Genomic DNA, 17,746 nt, shown 5'->3' with positions numbered 1-17,746 from the left:
GGCCTCATACTGTACTGCACGCCTCCATGAATCATATGGATATCTGAGACATACTCACACAAAGTGAGCACACATCTGTGTTCGTGCATGTGTTTGAGTCTTTGTCTCAAGCAGTGCATTACTGTCTCCTCTGTATTGTCCTTGATATTTTGGTGCAGATTATTCAATATCCCGACGGCTTTTCTCGGACTGTGTATCTCTGAGAAAAGCACAGAAGCAAATAGATTTCAGGTGGACGCCTACACGCACTTGATGCTGTGGTTTCCTGAACATGTCCTTTGTGATCTCGCCTAAAAAATGTCATCTTATCCGAAAAGTTTGCCTGGCGTGAAAGTGACCTGAATTTCAAAGCAGCAAGGAGGAAAGACTGCCTTGTTCTGCTTGCTGGCAGGACGCTTTCCGCAGCTTCTCTGGTGGTCTAGTGGATAGGTTTCGGCGCTTTCACCGTCGCGTCCCGGGTTCGATTCCCGGTCAGGCAACCCAGTGCGTTTTCTGGCTCTTTGAAATGCCAGCAATCAAAGCACCCGCGCGAAACAATGGCTTGCACCTCATCAACCTTTCAATTTTCCACACGCCTGCTGTTGCCTCAACAGTCAGCAGCGCATCATTCGGTACCCGAGGTGCAGCATTCGCTTCCTTGCCTTCTATAAAATGCCTGCTGTTTCATCGTCAGCAGGAAATGGCATTGGGAACAAGACACTTTAAATGCCCACATTTATGTGTACCTCACAGTGTCAGAACAGTCACGGTTATTATCCGTCTTCCATGTATTATTTTGCCGACTGCATCTCCCTAACAAACTTAGCTGATCACAGCACGGCTATCAGTCAACTCATTGCCAGTGTGAAAAATGCCACATTAGCAACGTTTGCAAGACTCGAATGACAGAGTAACTGGGCCGTGATAACTTATCCTGATATTCATGAGGCCTTAACATTCGCTGCATAAGACAATTCTACCTCTGGTTACCATCCCTCCTGCCATTGAAAAGCGTTTGTCTTTATTTCCTCTATCAAAACCCATTGTAATTTTGCAAGCCTCTATTAAATTTCCTCTTAGCCTCCAGAGGAAAGCAATCGCAGCTTCTCCACACTATCCCTCGGGCCACACTGTAAGACGTCAAACGGGTTCTGTATGTCTGATGGACATATATTTCAGCTACAGGAGAGTCAAAGGTTATGGGGAACGGGCGGCAAAGTTGCGTTGTGTCGAAGATCTCATCAGCCACGAACTTATTAAATGGCGGGCTCGAGGGGCCGAATAGCCCAATCCTGCTCCTATTTATTCTTTTGGGGAAGGTTAGTTTCTTAATTATGTAATTTTTGAGCAGCTAAACAACGTTGGAAGGAAACTCCCACGGGACCTAGAAAAGTGCAAAATCTTAGCTCTGCCGAGAGCTCATGCACCTGAGAGGTTAACCCTGTGTTTCTCTGTCCACAGATCTTCCAGGACCTTCGAAGTGTTTCCAGCATTTAATCAACAATTCCAGATGCAGTATCTGCTGCATATTGCTTTTTATGTTAACGCAGTGTCCCCGCTTATATTAACAAAAGTCAAAAATAAATTGTAGCCACCAGAAAAAAGAATCGATTAAGTCGGCGTGCATTGGTGGTTCAGGGGTAGAATTCTCGCCTGCCACGCGGGAGACCCGGGTTCGATTCCCGGCCAATGCAGGCTAATTTTTTTAACAATTCATTTCATAGCAAACACATCACATGAGCATAAATAATTTATTAGCTGTACCTGTGCAACTGGATCAAGGGTATGAATGTTCTGCTCCTGTTCCTGTGCAACAGCTTTGAGGGGCTGAATGGCATCCTGTTCCTGTGTAACAGGCTGGATTCTTACTCTGACAGACATTGCATTGCTCACTTCCTCGTTAGTCTCGTTGTGAGTATCCCCGCCTGTCACGCGGGAGACCGGGGTGAAATTCCCCGACGGGAAGGAATTTTAACATCCCCAATTTTAAACGTTTTGGCAGCACCTTAACGCGCTCCTTGGAAAATATCAACCGCGAAAGATTGAACCTAAAATAATTTTAAACGGTGAGGAACTGTATAAAAATCTCCTGCATCAATTCCTCGTTTGCATAATGTTCTCCTTCTGTTTGTCTTTTGTGCGGGGCACTGCGGAACGAGAGAGGACAGGGAAATACAGATAACAGCGGGAGAAAGCACGTCTGAACTTTCAAGTGGACAGCACTGGCACGATTGGCCGAATGGCCTCATACTGTACTGCACGCCTCCATGAATCATATGGATATCTGAGACATACTCACACAAAGTGAGCACACATCTGTGTTCGTGCATGTGTTTGAGTCTTTGTCTCAAGCAGTGCATTACTGTCTCCTCTGTATTGTCCTTGATATTTTGGTGCTGATTATTCAATATCCCGACGGCTTTTCTCGGACTGTGTATCTCTGAGAAAAGCACAGAAGCAAACAGATTTCAGGTGGACGCCTACACGCACTTGATGCTGTGGTTTCCTGAACATGTCCTTTGTGATCTCGCCTAAAAAATGTCATCTTGTCCGAAAAGTTTGCCTGGCGTGAAAGTGACCTGAATTTCAAAGCAGCAAGGAGGAAAGACTGCCTTGTTCTGCTTGCTGGCAGGACGCTTTTCGCAGCTTCTCTGGTGGTCTAGTGGATAGGTTTCGGCGCTTTCACCGTGGCGTCCCGGGTTCGATTCCCGGTCAGGCAACCAGTGCGTTTTCTGGCTCTTTGAAATGCCAGCAATCAAAGCACCCGCGCGAAACAATGGCTTGCACCTCATCAACCTTTCAATTTTCCACACGCCTGCTGTTGCCTCAACAGTCAGCAGCGCATCATTCGGTACCCGAGGTGCAGCATTCGCTTCCTTGCCTTCTATAAAATGCCTGCTGTTTCATCGTCAGCAGGAAATGGCATTGGGAACAAGACACTTTAAATGCCCACATTTATGTGTACCTCACAGTGTCAGAACAGTCACGGTTATTATCCGTCTTCCATGTATTATTTTGCCGACTGCATCTCCCTAACAAACTTAGCTGATCACAGCACGGCTATCAGTCAACTCATTGCCAGTGTGAAAAATGCCACATTAGCAACGTTTGCAAGACTCGAATGACAGAGTAACTGGGCCGTGATAACTTATCCTGATATTCATGAGGCCTTAACATTCGCTGCATAAGACAATTCTACCTCTGGTTACCATCCCTCCTGCCATTGGAAAGCGTTTGTCTTTATTTCCTCTATCAAAACCCATTGTAATTTTGCAAGCCTCTATTAAATTTCCTCTTAGCCTCCAGAGGAAAGCAATCGCAGCTTCTCCACACTATCCCTCGGGCCACACTGTAAGACGTCAAACGGGTTCTGTATGTCTGATGGACATATATTTCAGCTACAGGAGAGTCAAAGGTTATGGGGAACGGGCGGCAAAGTTGCGTTGTGTCGAAGATCTCATCAGCCACGAACTTATTAAATGGCGGGCTCGAGGGGCCGAATAGCCCAATCCTGCTCCTATTTATTCTTTTGGGGAAGGTTAGTTTCTTAATTATGTAATTTTTGAGCAGCTAAACAACGTTGGAAGGAAACTCCCACGGGACCTAGAAAAGTGCAAAATCTTAGCTCTGCCGAGAGCTCATGCACCTGAGAGGTTAACCCTGTGTTTCTCTGTCCACAGATCTTCCAGGACCTTCGAAGTGTTTCCAGCATTTAATCAACAATTCCAGATGCAGTATCTGCTGCATATTGCTTTTTATGTTAACGCAGTGTCCCCGCTTGTATTAACAAAAGTCAAAAATAAATTGTAGCCACCAGAAAAAAGAATCGATTAAGTCGGCGTGCATTGGTGGTTCAGGGGTAGAATTCTCGCCTGCCACGCGGGAGACCCGGGTTCGATTCCCGGCCAATGCAGGCTAATTTTTTTTAACAATTCATTTCATAGCAAACACATCACATGAGCATAAATCATTTATTAGCTGTACCTGTGCAAGTGGATCAAGGGTATGAATGTTCTGCTCCTGTTCCTGTGCAACAGCTTTGAGGGGCTGAATGGCATCCTGTTCCTGTGTAACAGGCTCGATTCTTACTCTGACAGACATTACATTGCTCACTTCCTCGTTAGTCTCGTTGTGAGTATCCCCGCCTGTCACGCGGGAGACCGGGGTGAAATTCCCCGACGGGAAGGAATTTTAACATCCCCAATTTTAAACGTTTTGGAGCACCTTAAAGCGCTCCTTGGAAAAGATCAACAGCGAAAGATTGAACCTAAAATAATTTTAAACGGTGATTACTGTATAAAAACCTCCTGCATCAATTCCTCGTTAGCATAGTGTTCTCCTTCTGTTTGTCTTTTGTGCGGGGCACTGCGGAACGAGAGAGGACAGGGAAATGCAGATAACAGCGGGAGAAAGCACGTCTGATCTTTCAAGTGGACAGCACTGGCACGATTGGCCGAATGGCCTCACACTGTACTGCACGCCTCCGTGAATCATATGGAGATCTGAGACATACTCACACAAAGTGAGCACACATCTGTGTGCGTGCATGTGTTTGAGTCTTTGTCTCAAGCAGTGCATTACTGTTTCCTCTGTATTGTCCTTGATATTTTGGTGCTGATTATTCAATATCCCGACGGCTTTTCTCTGACTGTGTATCTCTGAGAAAAGCGCAGAAGCAAATAGATTTCAGGTGGACGCCTACACGCACTTGATGCTGTGGTTTCCTGAAAAATGTCATCTTGTACGAAAAGTTTGCCTGGCGTGAAAATGACCTGAATTTCAAAGCAGCAAGGAGGAAAGACTGCCTTGTTCTGCTTGCTGGCAGGACGCTTCTCGCAGCTTCCCTGGTGGTCTAGTGGATAGGATTCGGCGCTTTCACCGCCGCGGACGGGTTCGATTCCTGGTCAGGGAACCAGTGCGTTTTCTGGCTGTTTGAAATGCCAGCAATCAAAGAACCCCCACGAAACAATACTTGCACCTCACCAACCTTTCAATTTTCCACACCGCTGTTGTTGCCTCAGCAGTCAGCAGCGCATCATTCGGTACCGAGGTGCAGCATTCGCTTCCTTGCCTTCAAAAAAATGCCTGCTGTTCTAAAGTCAGCAGGAAATGACGTTGGGAACAAGACACTTTAAATGCCCACATTTATGTGTACCTCACAGTGTCAGAACAGTCACGGTTATTATCCGTCTTCCATGTATTATTTTGCCGACTGCATCTCCCCAACAAACTTAGCTGATCACAGCACGGCTATCAGTCAACTCATTGCCAGTGTGAAAAATGCCACATTAGCAACGTGTGCAAGACTCGAATGACAGAGTAACTGGGCCGTGATAACTTATCCTGATATTCCTGAGGCCTTAACATTCGCTGCTTAAGACAATTCTATCTCTGGTTACCATCCCTCCTGCCATTGGAAAGCGTTTGTCTTTATTTCCTCTATCAAACCCATTGTAATTTTGCAAGCCTCTATTAAATTTCCTCTTAGCCTCCAGAGGAAAGCAACCCCAGCTTCTCCACACTATCCCTCGGGCCACACTGTAAGACGTCAAACGGGTTCTGTATGTCTGATAGACATATATTTCAGCTACAGGGGAGTCAAAGGTTATGGGGAACGGGCGGCAAAGTTGCGTTGTGTCGAAGATCTCATCAGCCACGAACTTATTAAATGGCGGGCTCGAGGGGCCGAATGGCCCAATCCTGCTCCTATTTATTCTTTTGGGGAAGGTTAGTTTCTTAATTATGTAATTTTTGAGCAGCTAAACAACGTTGGAAGGAAACTCCCACGGGACGTCGAAAAGTGCAAAATCTTAGCTCTGCCGAGAGCTCATGCACCTGAGAGGTTAACCCTGTGTTTCTCTGTCCACAGATCTTCCAGGACCTTCGAAGTGTTTCCAGCATTTAATCAACAATTCCAGATGCAGTATCTGCTGCATATTGCTTTTTATGTTAACGCAGTGTCCCCGCTTGTATTAACAAAAGTCAAAAATAAATTGTAGCTACCAGAAAATAGAACCTATTAAGTCGGCGTGCATTGGTGGTTCAGGGGTAGAATTCTCGCCTGCCACGCGGGAGGCCCGGGTTCGATTCCCGGCCAATGCAGGCTAATTTTTTTTAACAATTCATTTCATAGCAAACACATCACATGAGCATAAATAATTTATTAGCTGTACCTGTGCAACTGTATCAAGGGTATGAATGTTCTGCTCCTGTTCCTGTGCAACAGCTTTGAGGGGCTGAATGGCATCCTGTTCCTGTGTAACAGGCTCGATTCTTACTCTGACAGACATTACATTGCTCACTTCCTCGTTAGTCTCAGAATCACAGAAACCCCACAGTGCAGATAAAGGCCATTTTGGCCCATCGAGCCTGCACCGACACATATTCCACCCGATCCCCGTAACCCCTGCACCAACACATATCCCACCCTATCCCCGTATTTAATCCCCCTAACACTAAGGGTCAATTTATCATAGCCAATCAACCTAACCTGCACATCTTTGGACTGCGGGAGGAAACCGGAGCACCCGGAGAAAACCCACGCAAACACGGGGAGAATGTGCAAACTCCACACAGACAGTCACCCGAGGCCGGATTCGAACCCGGGTCCCTGGCGCTGTGAGGCAACAGTGCTAACCACTATGCCACCGTGCCGCTCGTTGTGAGTATCCCCGCCTGTCACGCGGGAGACCGGGGTGAAATTCCCCGACGGGAAGGAATTTTAACATCCCCAATTTTAAACGTTTTGGAGCACCTTAAAGCGCTCCTTGGAAAAGATCAACAGCGAAAGATTGAACCTAAAATAATTTTAAACGGTGATTACTGTATAAAAACCTCCTGCATCAATTCCTCGTTAGCATAGTGTTCTCCTTCTGTTTGTCTTTTGTGCGGGGCACTGCGGAACGAGAGAGGACAGGGAAATGCAGATAACAGCGGGAGAAAGCACGTCTGATCTTTCAAGTGGACAGCACTACCACGATTGGCCGAATGGCCTCACACTGTACTGCAAGCTTCCATGAATCATATGGATATCTGAGACATACCCACACAAAGTGAGCACACATCTGTGTTCGTGTATGTGTTTGAGTCTTTGTCTCAAGCAGTGCATTGCTATTTCCTCTGTGTTGTCCTTGATATTTTGGTGCTGATTATTCAATATCCCGACGGCTTTTCTCTGACTGTGTATCTCTGAGAAAAGCACAGAAGCAAATAGATTTCAGGTGGACGCCTACCCGCAATTGATGCTGTGGTTTCTTGAACATGTCGTTTGTGATCTCGCCTAAAAAATGACATCTTGTCCGAAAAGTTTGCCTGGCGCGACAGTGACCTGACTTTCAAAGCAGCAAGGAGGAAAGACTGCATTGTTCTGCTTGCTGGCAGGATGCTTTTCACAGCTTCCCTGGTGGTCTAGTGGTTAGGATTCGGCGCTTTCACCGTCGCGGCCTGGGTTCGAATTCCCGGTCAGGGAACCAGTGCTTTTTCTGGCTGTTTGAAATGCCAGCAATCAAAGCACCCGCGCGAAACAATGCTTGCACCTCATCAACCTTTCAACTTTCCACGCTGCTGTTGCCTCAACAGTCAGCAGCGCAACATTCGGTAGCGAGGTGCAACATTCACTTCCTTGCCTTCTGTAAAATGCCTGCTGTTTCAAAGTCAGCAGGAAATGACATTGGGAACAAGACACCTTAAATGCCCACATTTATGTGTACCTCACAGTGTCAGAACAGTCACGGTTATTATCCGCCTTCCATGTATTATTTTGCCGATTGCATCTCCCTAACAAAGTTAACTGATCACAGCACGGCTATCAGTCAACTCATTGCCAGTGTGAAGAATGCCACATTAGCTACGTGTGCAAGACTCGAATGACAGAGTACCTGGGCCGTGATAACTTATCCTGATATTCATGAGGCCTTAACATTCGCTGCATAAGACAATTCTACCTCTGGTTACCATCCCTCCTGCCATTGGAAAGCGGTTGTCTTTATTTCCTCTATCAAAAGCCATTGTAATTTTGCAAGCCTTTATTAAATTTCCTCTTAGCCTCCAGAGGAAAGCAATTCCAGCTTGTCCACACCATCAACATAACTGAAGTCGCTTGTCCCTCGGGCCACACTGTAAGACGTCAAACGAGTTTTGTATGTCGTGGAGTCAAGGGTTATGGGGAGCGGGCGGAAAAGTTGCGTTGTGTCGAAGATCTCATCAGCCACGAAATTATTAAATGGCAGGGCTCGAGGGGCCGAATGGCCCAATCCTGCTCCTATTTATTCTTTTGGGGAAGGTTTGTTTCTTAATTATGTAATTTTTGAGCAGCTAAACAACGTTGGAAGGAAACTCCCACGGCACCTAGAAAAGTGCAAAATCTTAGCTCTGCCGTGAGCTCATGCACCTGAGAGGTTAACCCTGTAATTCTCTGTCCACAGATCTTCCAGGACCTTCGAAGTGTTTCCAGCATTTAGTCAACAATTCCAGATGCAGTATCTGCTGCATTTTGCTTTTTATGTTAACGCAGTGTCCTCGCTTGTATTAACAACAGCCAAAAATAAATTGTAGCTACCAGAAAATGGAATTTGTTAACTCGGCGTGCATTGGTGGTTCAGGTGTAGAATTCTCGCCTGCCACGCGGGGGACCCGGGTTCGATTCCCGGCCAATGCAGGTTAACATTTTAAACAATTCATTTCATAGCAAACACATCACTTGAGCGTAAATAATATATTAGCTGCATCTGTGCAACTGGATCGAGGGTATGAATGTTCTGCTCCTGTTCCTGTGCAATAGCTTTCAGGGGCTGAATGGCATCTTGTTCCTGTGTAACAGGCTCGATTCTTACTCTGACAGACATTACATTGCTCACTTCCTCGTTAGTATAGTTGTGAGTATCCCCACCTGTCACGCGGGAGACCGGGGTGAAATTCACCGACGGGGAGGAATTTTAACATCCCCAATTTTAAACCTTTGGGCAGTACCTTAACGTGCTCCTTCGAAAAGATCAACAGCGAAAAATTGAACCTAAAATAATTTGAAACGGTGAGGAACTGTATAAAAATCTCCTGCATCAATTCCTCTTTAGCATAGTGTTCTCCTTCTGTTTGTCTTTTGTGCGGGGCACTGCGGAACGAGAGGGGACAGGGAAATGCAGATAACAGCGGGAGAAAGCACGTCTGATCTTTCAAGGGGACAGCACTGGCACGATTGGCCGAATGGCCTCATACTGTACTGCAAGCTTCCATGAATCATATGGATATCTGAGACATACCCACACAAAGTGAGCACACATCTGTGTTCGTGTATGTGTTTGAGTCTTTGTCTCAAGCAGTGCATTACTATTTCCTCTGTGTTGTCCTTGATATTTTGGTGCTGATTATTCAATATCCCGACGACTTTTCTCTGACTGTGTATCACTGAGAAAAGCACAGAAGCAAATAGATTTCAGGTGGACGCCTACCCGCAATTGATGCTGTGGTTTCTTGAACATGTCGTTTGTGATCTCGCCTAAAGAATGACATCTTGTACGAAAAGTTTGCCTGGCGCGATACTGACCTGAATTTCAAAGCAACAAGGAGGAAAGACTGCATTGTTCTGCTTGCTGGCAGGATGCTTTCCGCAGCTTCCCTGGTGGTTTAGTGGTTAGGATTCGGCGCTTTCACCGCCGCGGCCCGATTCGATTCCCAGTCAGGGAACCAGTGCTTTTTCTGGCTGTTTGAAATGCCAGCAATCAAAGCACCCGCGCGAAACAATGCTTGCACCTCATCAACCTTTCAACTTTCCTCGCTGCTGTTGCCTCAACAGTCAGCAGCGCAACATTCGGTACCGAGGTGCAACATTCACTTCCTTGCCTTCTGTAAAATGCCTGCTGTTTCAAAGTCAGCAGGAAATGACATTGGGAACAAGACACCTTAAATGCCCACATTTATGTGTACCTCACAGTGTCAGAACAGTCACGGTTATTATCCGCCTTCCATGTATTATTTTGCCGACTGCATCTCCCTAACAAACTTAGCTGATCACAGCACGGCTATCAGTCAACTCATTGCCAGTGTGAAGAATGCCATATTAGCTACGTGTGCAAGACTCGAATGACAGAGTACCTGGGCCGTGATAACTTATCCTGATATTCATGAGGCCTTAACATTCGCTGCATAAGACAATTCTGCCTCTGGTTACCATCCCTCCTGCCATTGGAAAGCGGTTGTCTTTATTTCCTCTATCAAAAGCCATTGTAATTTTGCAAGCCTTTATTAAATTTCCTCTTAGCCTCCAGAGGAAAGCAATTCCAGCTTGTCCACACCATCAACATAACTGAAGTCGCTTGTTCCTCGGGCCACACTGTAAGACGTCAAACGAGTTCTGTATGTCGGGGAGTCAAGGGTTATGGGGAGCGGGCGGAAAAGTTGCGTTGTGTCGAAGATCTCATCAGCCACGAACTTATTAAATGGCGGGGCTCGAGGGGCCGAATGGCCCAATCCTGCTCCTATTTATTCTTTTGGGGAAGGTTAGTTTCTTAATTATGTAATTTTTGAGCAGCTAAACAACGTTGGAAGGAAACTCCCACGGCACCTAGAAAAGTGCAAAATCTTAGCTCTGCCGTGAGCTCATGCACCTGAGAGGTTAACCCTGTAATTCCCTGTCCACAGATCTTCCAGGACCTTCGAAGTGTTTCCAGCATTTAGTCAACAATTCCAGATGCAGTATCTGCTGCATTTTGCTTTTTATGTTAACGCAGTGTCCTCGCTTGTATTAACAACAGCCAAAAATAAATTGTAGCTACCAGAAAATGGAATTTGTTAACTCGGCGTGCATTGGTGGTTCAGGTGTAGAATTCTCGCCTGCCACGCGGGGGACCCGGGTTCGATTCCCGGCCAATGCAGGTTAACATTTTAAACAATTCATTTCATAGCAAACACATCACTTGAGCATAAATAATATATTAGCTGCATCTGTGCAACTGGATCGAGGGTATGAATGTTCTGCTCCTGTTCCTGTGCAATAGCTTTCAGGGGCTGAATGGCATCTTGTTCCTGTGTAACAGGCTCGATTCTTACTCTGACAGACATTACATTGCTCACTTCCTCGTTAGTATAGTTGTGAGTATCCCCATCTGTCACGCGGGAGACCGGGGTGAAATTCCCCGACGGGGAGGAATTTTAACATCCCCAATTTTAAACCTTTGGGCAGCACCTTAACGTGCTCCTTGGAAAAGATCAACAGCGAAAAATTGAACCCAAAATAATTTTAAACGGTGAGGAACTGTATAAAAAGCTCCTGCATCAATTACTCGTTAGCATAGTGTTCTCCTTCTGGTTGTCTTTTGTGCGGGGCACTGCGGAACGAGAGAGGACAGGGAAATGTAGATAACAGCGGGAGAAAGCACGTCTGGTCTTTCAAGGGGACAGCACTGGCACGATTGGCCGAATGGCCTCACACTGTACTGCAAGCTTCCATGAATCATATGGATATCTGAGACATACCCACACAAAGTGAGCACACATCTGTGTTCGTGTATGTGTTTGAGTCTTTGTCTCAAGCAGTGCATTACTATTTCCTCTGTGTTGTCCTTGATATTTTGGTGCTGATTATTCAATATCCCGACGACTTTTCTCTGACTGTGTATCACTGAGAAAAGCACAGAAGCAAATACATTTCAGGTGGACGCCTACCCGCAATTGATGCTGTGGTTTCTTGAACATGTCGTTTGTGATCTCGCCTAAAAAATGACATCTTGTACGAAAAGTTTGCCTGGCGCGATAGTGACCTGAATTTCAAAGCAGCAAGGAGGAAAGACTGCATTGTTCTGCCTGCTGGCAGGATGCTTTCCGGAGCTTCCCGGGTGGTCTAGTGGTTAGGATTCGGTGCTTTTACCGCCGCGGCCCGGGTTCGATTCCCGGTCACGGAACCAATGCTTTTTCTAGCTGTTTGAAATGCCAGCAATCAAAGCACCCGCGCGAAACAATGCTTGCACTTCATCAACCTTTCAACTTTCCACGCTGCTGTTGCCTCAACAGTCAGCAGCGCAACATTCGGTACCGAGGTGCAACATTCACTTCCTTGCCTTCTGTAAAATGCCTGCTGTTTCAAAGTCAGCAGGAAATGACATTGGGAACAAGACACCTTAAATGCCCACATTTATGTGTACCTCACAGTGTCAGAACAGTCACGGTTATTACCCGCCTTCCATGTATTATTTTGCCGACTGCATCTCCCTAACAAGGTTAGCTGATCACAGCACGGCTATCAGTAAACTCATTGCCAGTGTGAAGAATGCCACATTAGCTACGTGTGCAAGACTCGAATGACAGAGTACCTGGGCCGTAATAACTTATCCTGATATTCATGAGGCCTTAACATTCGCTGCATAAGACAATTCTACCTTTGGTTACCATCCCTCCTGCCATTGGAAAGCGGTTGTCTTTATTTCCTCTATCAAAAGCCATTGTAATTTTGCAAGCCTTCATTAAATTTCTTCTTAGCCTCCAGAGGAAAGCAATTCCAGCTTGTCCACACCATCAACATAACTGAAGTCGCTTGTCCCTCGGGCCACACTGTAAGACGTCAAACGAGTTCTGTATGTCGGGGAGTCAAGAGTTATGGGGAGCGGGCGGAAAAGTTGCGTTGTGTCGAAGATCTCATCAGCCACGAACTTATTAAATGGCGGGGCTCGAGGGGCCGAATGGCCCAATCCTGCTCCTATTTATTCTTTTGGGGAAGGTTAGTTTCTTAATAATGTAATTTTTGAGCAGCTAAACAACGTTGGAAGGAAACTCCCACGGCACCTAGAAAAGTGCAAAATCTTAGCTCTGCCGTGAGCTCATGCACCTGAGAGGTTAACCCTGTAATTCCCTGTCCACAGATCTTCCAGGACCTTCGAAGTGTTTCCAGCATTTAGTCAACAATTCCAGATGCAGTATCTGCTGCATTTAGCTTTTTATGTCAACGCAGTGTCCCCGCTTGTATTAACAAAAGCCAAAAATAAATTGTAGCTACCAGAAAATAGAATTTGTTAACTCGGCGTGCATTGGTGGTTCAGGGGTAGAATTCTCGCTTCCCACGCGGGTGACCCGGGTTCGATTCCCGGCCAATGCAGGTTAACATTTTAAACAATTCATTTCATAGCAAACACATCACTTGAGCACAAATAATATATTAGCTGTATCTGTGCAACTGGATCAAGGGTATGATTGTTCTGCTCCTGTTCCTGTGCAACAGCTTTCAGGGGCTGAATGGCATCCTGTTTCTGTGTAACAGGCTCGATTCTTACTCTGACAGACATTACATTGCTCACTTCCTCGTTAGTGTAGTTGTGAGTATCCCCACCTGTCACACGGGAGACCGGGGTGAAATTCCCCGACGGGGAGGAACTTTAACATCCCCAATTTTAAACCTTTGGGTAGCACCTTAACGTGCTCGTTGGAAAAGATCAACAGCGAAAAATTGAACCTAAAATAATTTTAAACGGTGAGGAACTGTATAAAAACCTCCTGCATCAATTCCTCGTTAGCATAGTGTTCTCCTTCTGGTTGTCTTTTGTGCGGGGCACTGCGGAACGAGAGAGGACAGGGAAATGCAGATAACAGCGGGAGAAAGCACGTCTGATCTTTCAAGGGGACAGCACTGGCACGATTGGCGGAATGTCCTCACACTGTACTGCAAGCTTCCATGAATCATATGGATATCTGAGACATACCCACACAAAGTGAGCACACATCTGTGTTCGTGTATGTGTTTGAGTCTTTGTCTCAAGCAGTGCATTGCTATTTCCTCTGTGTTGTCCTTGATATTTTGGTGCTGATTATTCAATATCCCGACGACTTTTCTCTGACTGTGTATCACTGAGAAAAGCACAGAAGCAAATAAATTTCAGGTGGACGCCTACCCGCAATTGATGCTGTGGTTTCTTGAACATGTCGTTTGTGATCTCGCCTAAAAAATGACATCTTGTACGAAAAGTTTGCCTGGCGCGATAGTGACCTGAATTTCAAAGCAGCAAGGAGGAAAGACTGCATTGTTCTGCCTGCTGGCAGGATGTTTTCCGGAGCTTCCCGGGTGGTCTAGTGGTTAGGATTCGGTGCTTTCACCGCCGCGGCCCGGGTTCGATTCCCGGTCACGGAACCAATGCTTTTTCTAGCTGTTTGAAATGCCAGCAATCAAAGCACACGCGCGAAACAATGCTTGCACCTCATCAACCTTTCAACTTTCCACGCTGCTGTTGCCTCAACAGTCAGCAGCGCAACATTCGGTACCGAGGTGCAACATTCACTTCCTTGCCTTCTGTAAAATGCCTGCTGTTTCAAAGTCAGCAGGAAATGACATTGGGAACAAGACACCTTAAATGCCCACATTTATGTGTACCTCACAGTGTCAGAACATTCACGGTTATTACCCGCCTTCCATGTATTATTTTGCCGACTGCATCTCCCTAACAAGGTTAGCTGATCACAGCACGGCTATCAGTAAACTCATTGCCAGTGTGAAGAATGCCACATTAGCTACGTGTGCAAGACTCGAATGACAGAGTACCTGGGCCGTGATAACTTATCCTGATATTCATGAGGCCTTAACATTCGCTGCATAAGACAATTCTACCTTTGGTTACCATCCCTCCTGCCATTGGAAAGCGGTTGTCTTTATTTCCTCTATCAAAAGCCATTGTAATTTTGCAAGCCTTTATTAAATTTCTTCTTAGCCTCCAGAGGAAAGCAATTCCAGCTTGTCCACACCATCAACATAACTGAAGTCGCTTGTCCCTCGGGCCACACTGTAAGACGTCAAACGAGTTCTGTATGTCGGGGATTCAAGAGTTATGGGGAGCGGGCGGAAAAGTTGCGTTGTGTCGAAGATCTCATCAGCAACAAACTTATTAAATGGCGGTGCTCGAGGGGCCGAATGGCCCAATCCTGCTCCTATTTATTCTTTTGGGGAAGGTTAGTTTCTTAATAATGTAATTTTTGAGCAGCTAAACAACGTTGGAAGGAAACTCCCACGGCACCTAGAAAAGTGCAAAATCTTAGCTCTGCCGTGAGCTCATGCACCTGAGAGGTTAACCCTGTAATTCTCTGTCCACAGATCTTCCAGGACCTTCGAAGTGTTTCCAGCATTTAGTCAACAATTCCAGATGCAGTATCTGCTGCATTTAGCTTTATATGTCAACGCAGTGTCCCCGCTTGTATTAACAAAAGCCAAAAATAAATTGTAGCTACCAGAAAATAGAATTTGCTAACTCGGCGTGCATTGGTGGTTCAGGGGTAGAATTCTCGCTTCCCACGCGAGTGACCCGGGTTCGATTCCCGGCCAATGCAGGTTAACATTTTAAACAATTCATTTCATAGCAAACACATCACTTGAGCACAAATAATATATTAGCTGTATCTGTGCAACTGGATCAAGGGTATGATTGTTCTGCTCCTGTTCTCTGTGCAACAGCTTTCAGGGGCTGAATGGCATCCTGTTTCTGTGTAACAGGCTCGATTCTTACTCTGACAGACATTACATTGCTCACTTCCTCGTTAGTGTAGTTGTGAGTATCCCCACCTGTCACACGGGAGACCGGGGTGAAATTCCCCGACGGGGAGGAATTTTAACATCCCCAATTTTAAACCTTTGGGTAGCACCTTAACGTGCTCGTTGGAAAAGATCAACAGCGAAAAATTGAACCTAAAATAATTTTAAACGGTGAGGAACTGTATAAAAACCTCCTGCATCAATTCCTCGTTAGCATAGTGTTCTCCTTCTGGTTGTCTTTTGTGCGGGGCACTGCGGAACGAGAGAGGACAGGGAAATGCAGATAACAGCGGGAGAAAGCACGTCTGATCTTTCAAGGGGACAGCACTGGCACGATTGGCGGAATGTCCTCACACTGTACTGCAAGCTTCCATGAATCATATGGATATCTGAGACATACCCACACAAAGTGAGCACACATCTGTGTTCGTGTATGTGTTTGAGTCTTTGTCTCAAGCAGTGCATTGCTATTTCCTCTGTGTTGTCCTTGATATTTTGGTGCTGATTATTCAATATCCCGACGACTTTTCTCTGACTGTGTATCACTGAGAAAAGCACAGAAGCAAATACATTTCAGGTGGACGCCTACCCGCAATTGATGCTGTGGTTTCTTGAACATGTCGTTTGTGATCTCGCCTAAAAAATGACATCTTGTACGAAAAGTTTGCCTGGCGCGATAGTGACCTGAATTTCAAAGCAGCAAGGAGGAAAGACTGCATTGTTCTGCCTGCTGGCAGGATGTTTTCCGGAGCTTCCCGGGTGGTCTAGTGGTTAGGATTCGGTGCTTTCACCGCCGCGGCCCGGGTTCGATTCCCGGTCACGGAACCAATGCTTTTTCTAGCTGTTTGAAATGCCAGCAATCAAAGCACCCGCGCGAAACAATGCTTGCACCTCATCAACCTTTCAACTTTCCACGCTGCTGTTGCCTCAACAGTCAGCAGCGCAACATTCGGTACCGAGGTGCAACATTCACTTCCTTGCCTTCTGTAAAATGCCTGCTGTTTCAAAGTCAGCAGGAAATGACATTGGGAACAAGACACCTTAAATGCCCACATTTATGTGTACCTCACAGTGTCAGAACATTCACGGTTATTACCCGCCTTCCATGTATTATTTTGCCGACTGCATCTCCCTAACAAGGTTAGCTGATCACAGCACGGCTATCAGTAAACTCATTGCCAGTGTGAAGAATGCCACATTAGCTACGTGTGCAAGACTCGAATGACAGAGTACCTGGGCCGTGATAACTTATCCTGATATTCATGAGGCCTTAACATTCGCTGCATAAGACAATTCTACCTTTGGTTACCATCCCTCCTGCCATTGGAAAGCGGTTGTCTTTATTTCCTCTATCAAAAGCCATTGTAATTTTGCAAGCCTTCATTAAATTTCTTCTTAGCCTCCAGAGGAAAGCAATTCCAGCTTGTCCACACCATCAACATAACTGAAGTCGCTTGTCCCTCGGGCCACACTGTAAGACGTCAAACGAGTTCTGTATGTCGGGGAGTCAAGGGTTATGGGGAGCGGGCGGAAAAGTTGCGTTGTGTCGAAGATCTCATCAGCCACGAACTTATTAAATGGCGGTGCTCGAGGGGCCGAATGGCCCAATCCTGCTCCTATTTATTCTTTTGGGGAAGGTTAGTTTCTTAATAATGTAATTTTTGAGCAGCTAAACAACGTTGGAAGGAAACTCCCACGGCACCTAGAAAAGTGCAAAATCTTAGCTCTGCCGTGAGCTCATGCACCTGAGAGGTTAACCCTGTAATTCTCTGTCCACAGATCTTCCAGGACCTTCGAAGTGTTTCCAGCATTTAGTCAACAATTCCAGATGCAGTATCTGCTGCATTTAGATTTTTATGTTAACGCAGTGTCCCCGCTTGTATTAACAAAAGCCAAAAATAAATTGTAGCTACCAGAAAATAGAATTTGTTAACTCGGCGTGCATTGGTGGTTCAGGGGTAGAATTCTCGCTTCCCACGCGGGTGACCCGGGTTCGATTCCCGGCCAATGCAAGTTAACACTTTAAACAATTCATTTCATAGCAAACACATCACTTGAGCATAAATAATATATTAGCTGTATCTGTGCAACTGGGACAAGGGTATGATTGTTCTGCTCCTGTTGCCTGTGCAACAGCTTTCAGGGGCTGAATGGCATCCTGTTTCTGTGTAACAGGCTCGAATCTTACTCTGACAGACATGACATTGCTCACTTCCTCGTTAGTGTAGTTGTGAGTATCCCCACCTGTCACGCGGGAGACCGGGGTGAAAT

General features: G+C 46.0%; 6 non-coding genes across 6 annotated transcripts; all 6 read left to right on the top strand.

The window, feature by feature from the left end:
• Positions 1–1,602: 1,602 nt before the first annotated feature.
• Positions 1,603–1,673, top strand: trnag-gcc (transfer RNA glycine (anticodon GCC)). The gene has a single exon. It is a non-coding gene; the product is annotated as a tRNA-Gly (tRNA).
• A 2,148-nt stretch (positions 1,674–3,821) lies between these two features.
• Positions 3,822–3,892, top strand: trnag-gcc (transfer RNA glycine (anticodon GCC)). The gene has a single exon. It is a non-coding gene; the product is annotated as a tRNA-Gly (tRNA).
• A 2,118-nt stretch (positions 3,893–6,010) lies between these two features.
• trnag-gcc (transfer RNA glycine (anticodon GCC)) lies at positions 6,011–6,081 on the top strand. The gene has a single exon. It is a non-coding gene; the product is annotated as a tRNA-Gly (tRNA).
• A 6,908-nt stretch (positions 6,082–12,989) lies between these two features.
• Positions 12,990–13,060, top strand: trnag-ccc (transfer RNA glycine (anticodon CCC)). The gene has a single exon. It is a non-coding gene; the product is annotated as a tRNA-Gly (tRNA).
• Positions 13,061–15,202: 2,142 nt separating this feature from the next.
• Positions 15,203–15,273, top strand: trnag-ccc (transfer RNA glycine (anticodon CCC)). Its single transcript has one exon. It is a non-coding gene; the product is annotated as a tRNA-Gly (tRNA).
• Positions 15,274–17,416: 2,143 nt separating this feature from the next.
• trnag-ccc (transfer RNA glycine (anticodon CCC)) lies at positions 17,417–17,487 on the top strand. The gene has a single exon. It is a non-coding gene; the product is annotated as a tRNA-Gly (tRNA).
• Positions 17,488–17,746: the final 259 nt, after the last annotated feature.

Source organism: Somniosus microcephalus, unplaced genomic scaffold (assembly GCF_052327205.1).
Source record: "Somniosus microcephalus isolate GS21.2 unplaced genomic scaffold, FLI_Smic_1.0 unresolved_chr8, whole genome shotgun sequence".
NCBI lineage: Eukaryota > Metazoa > Chordata > Chondrichthyes > Squaliformes > Somniosidae > Somniosus > Somniosus microcephalus.
Note: the sequence above shows the minus strand (reverse complement) of the source record. Positions and strands in the feature narration are given on the sequence as shown.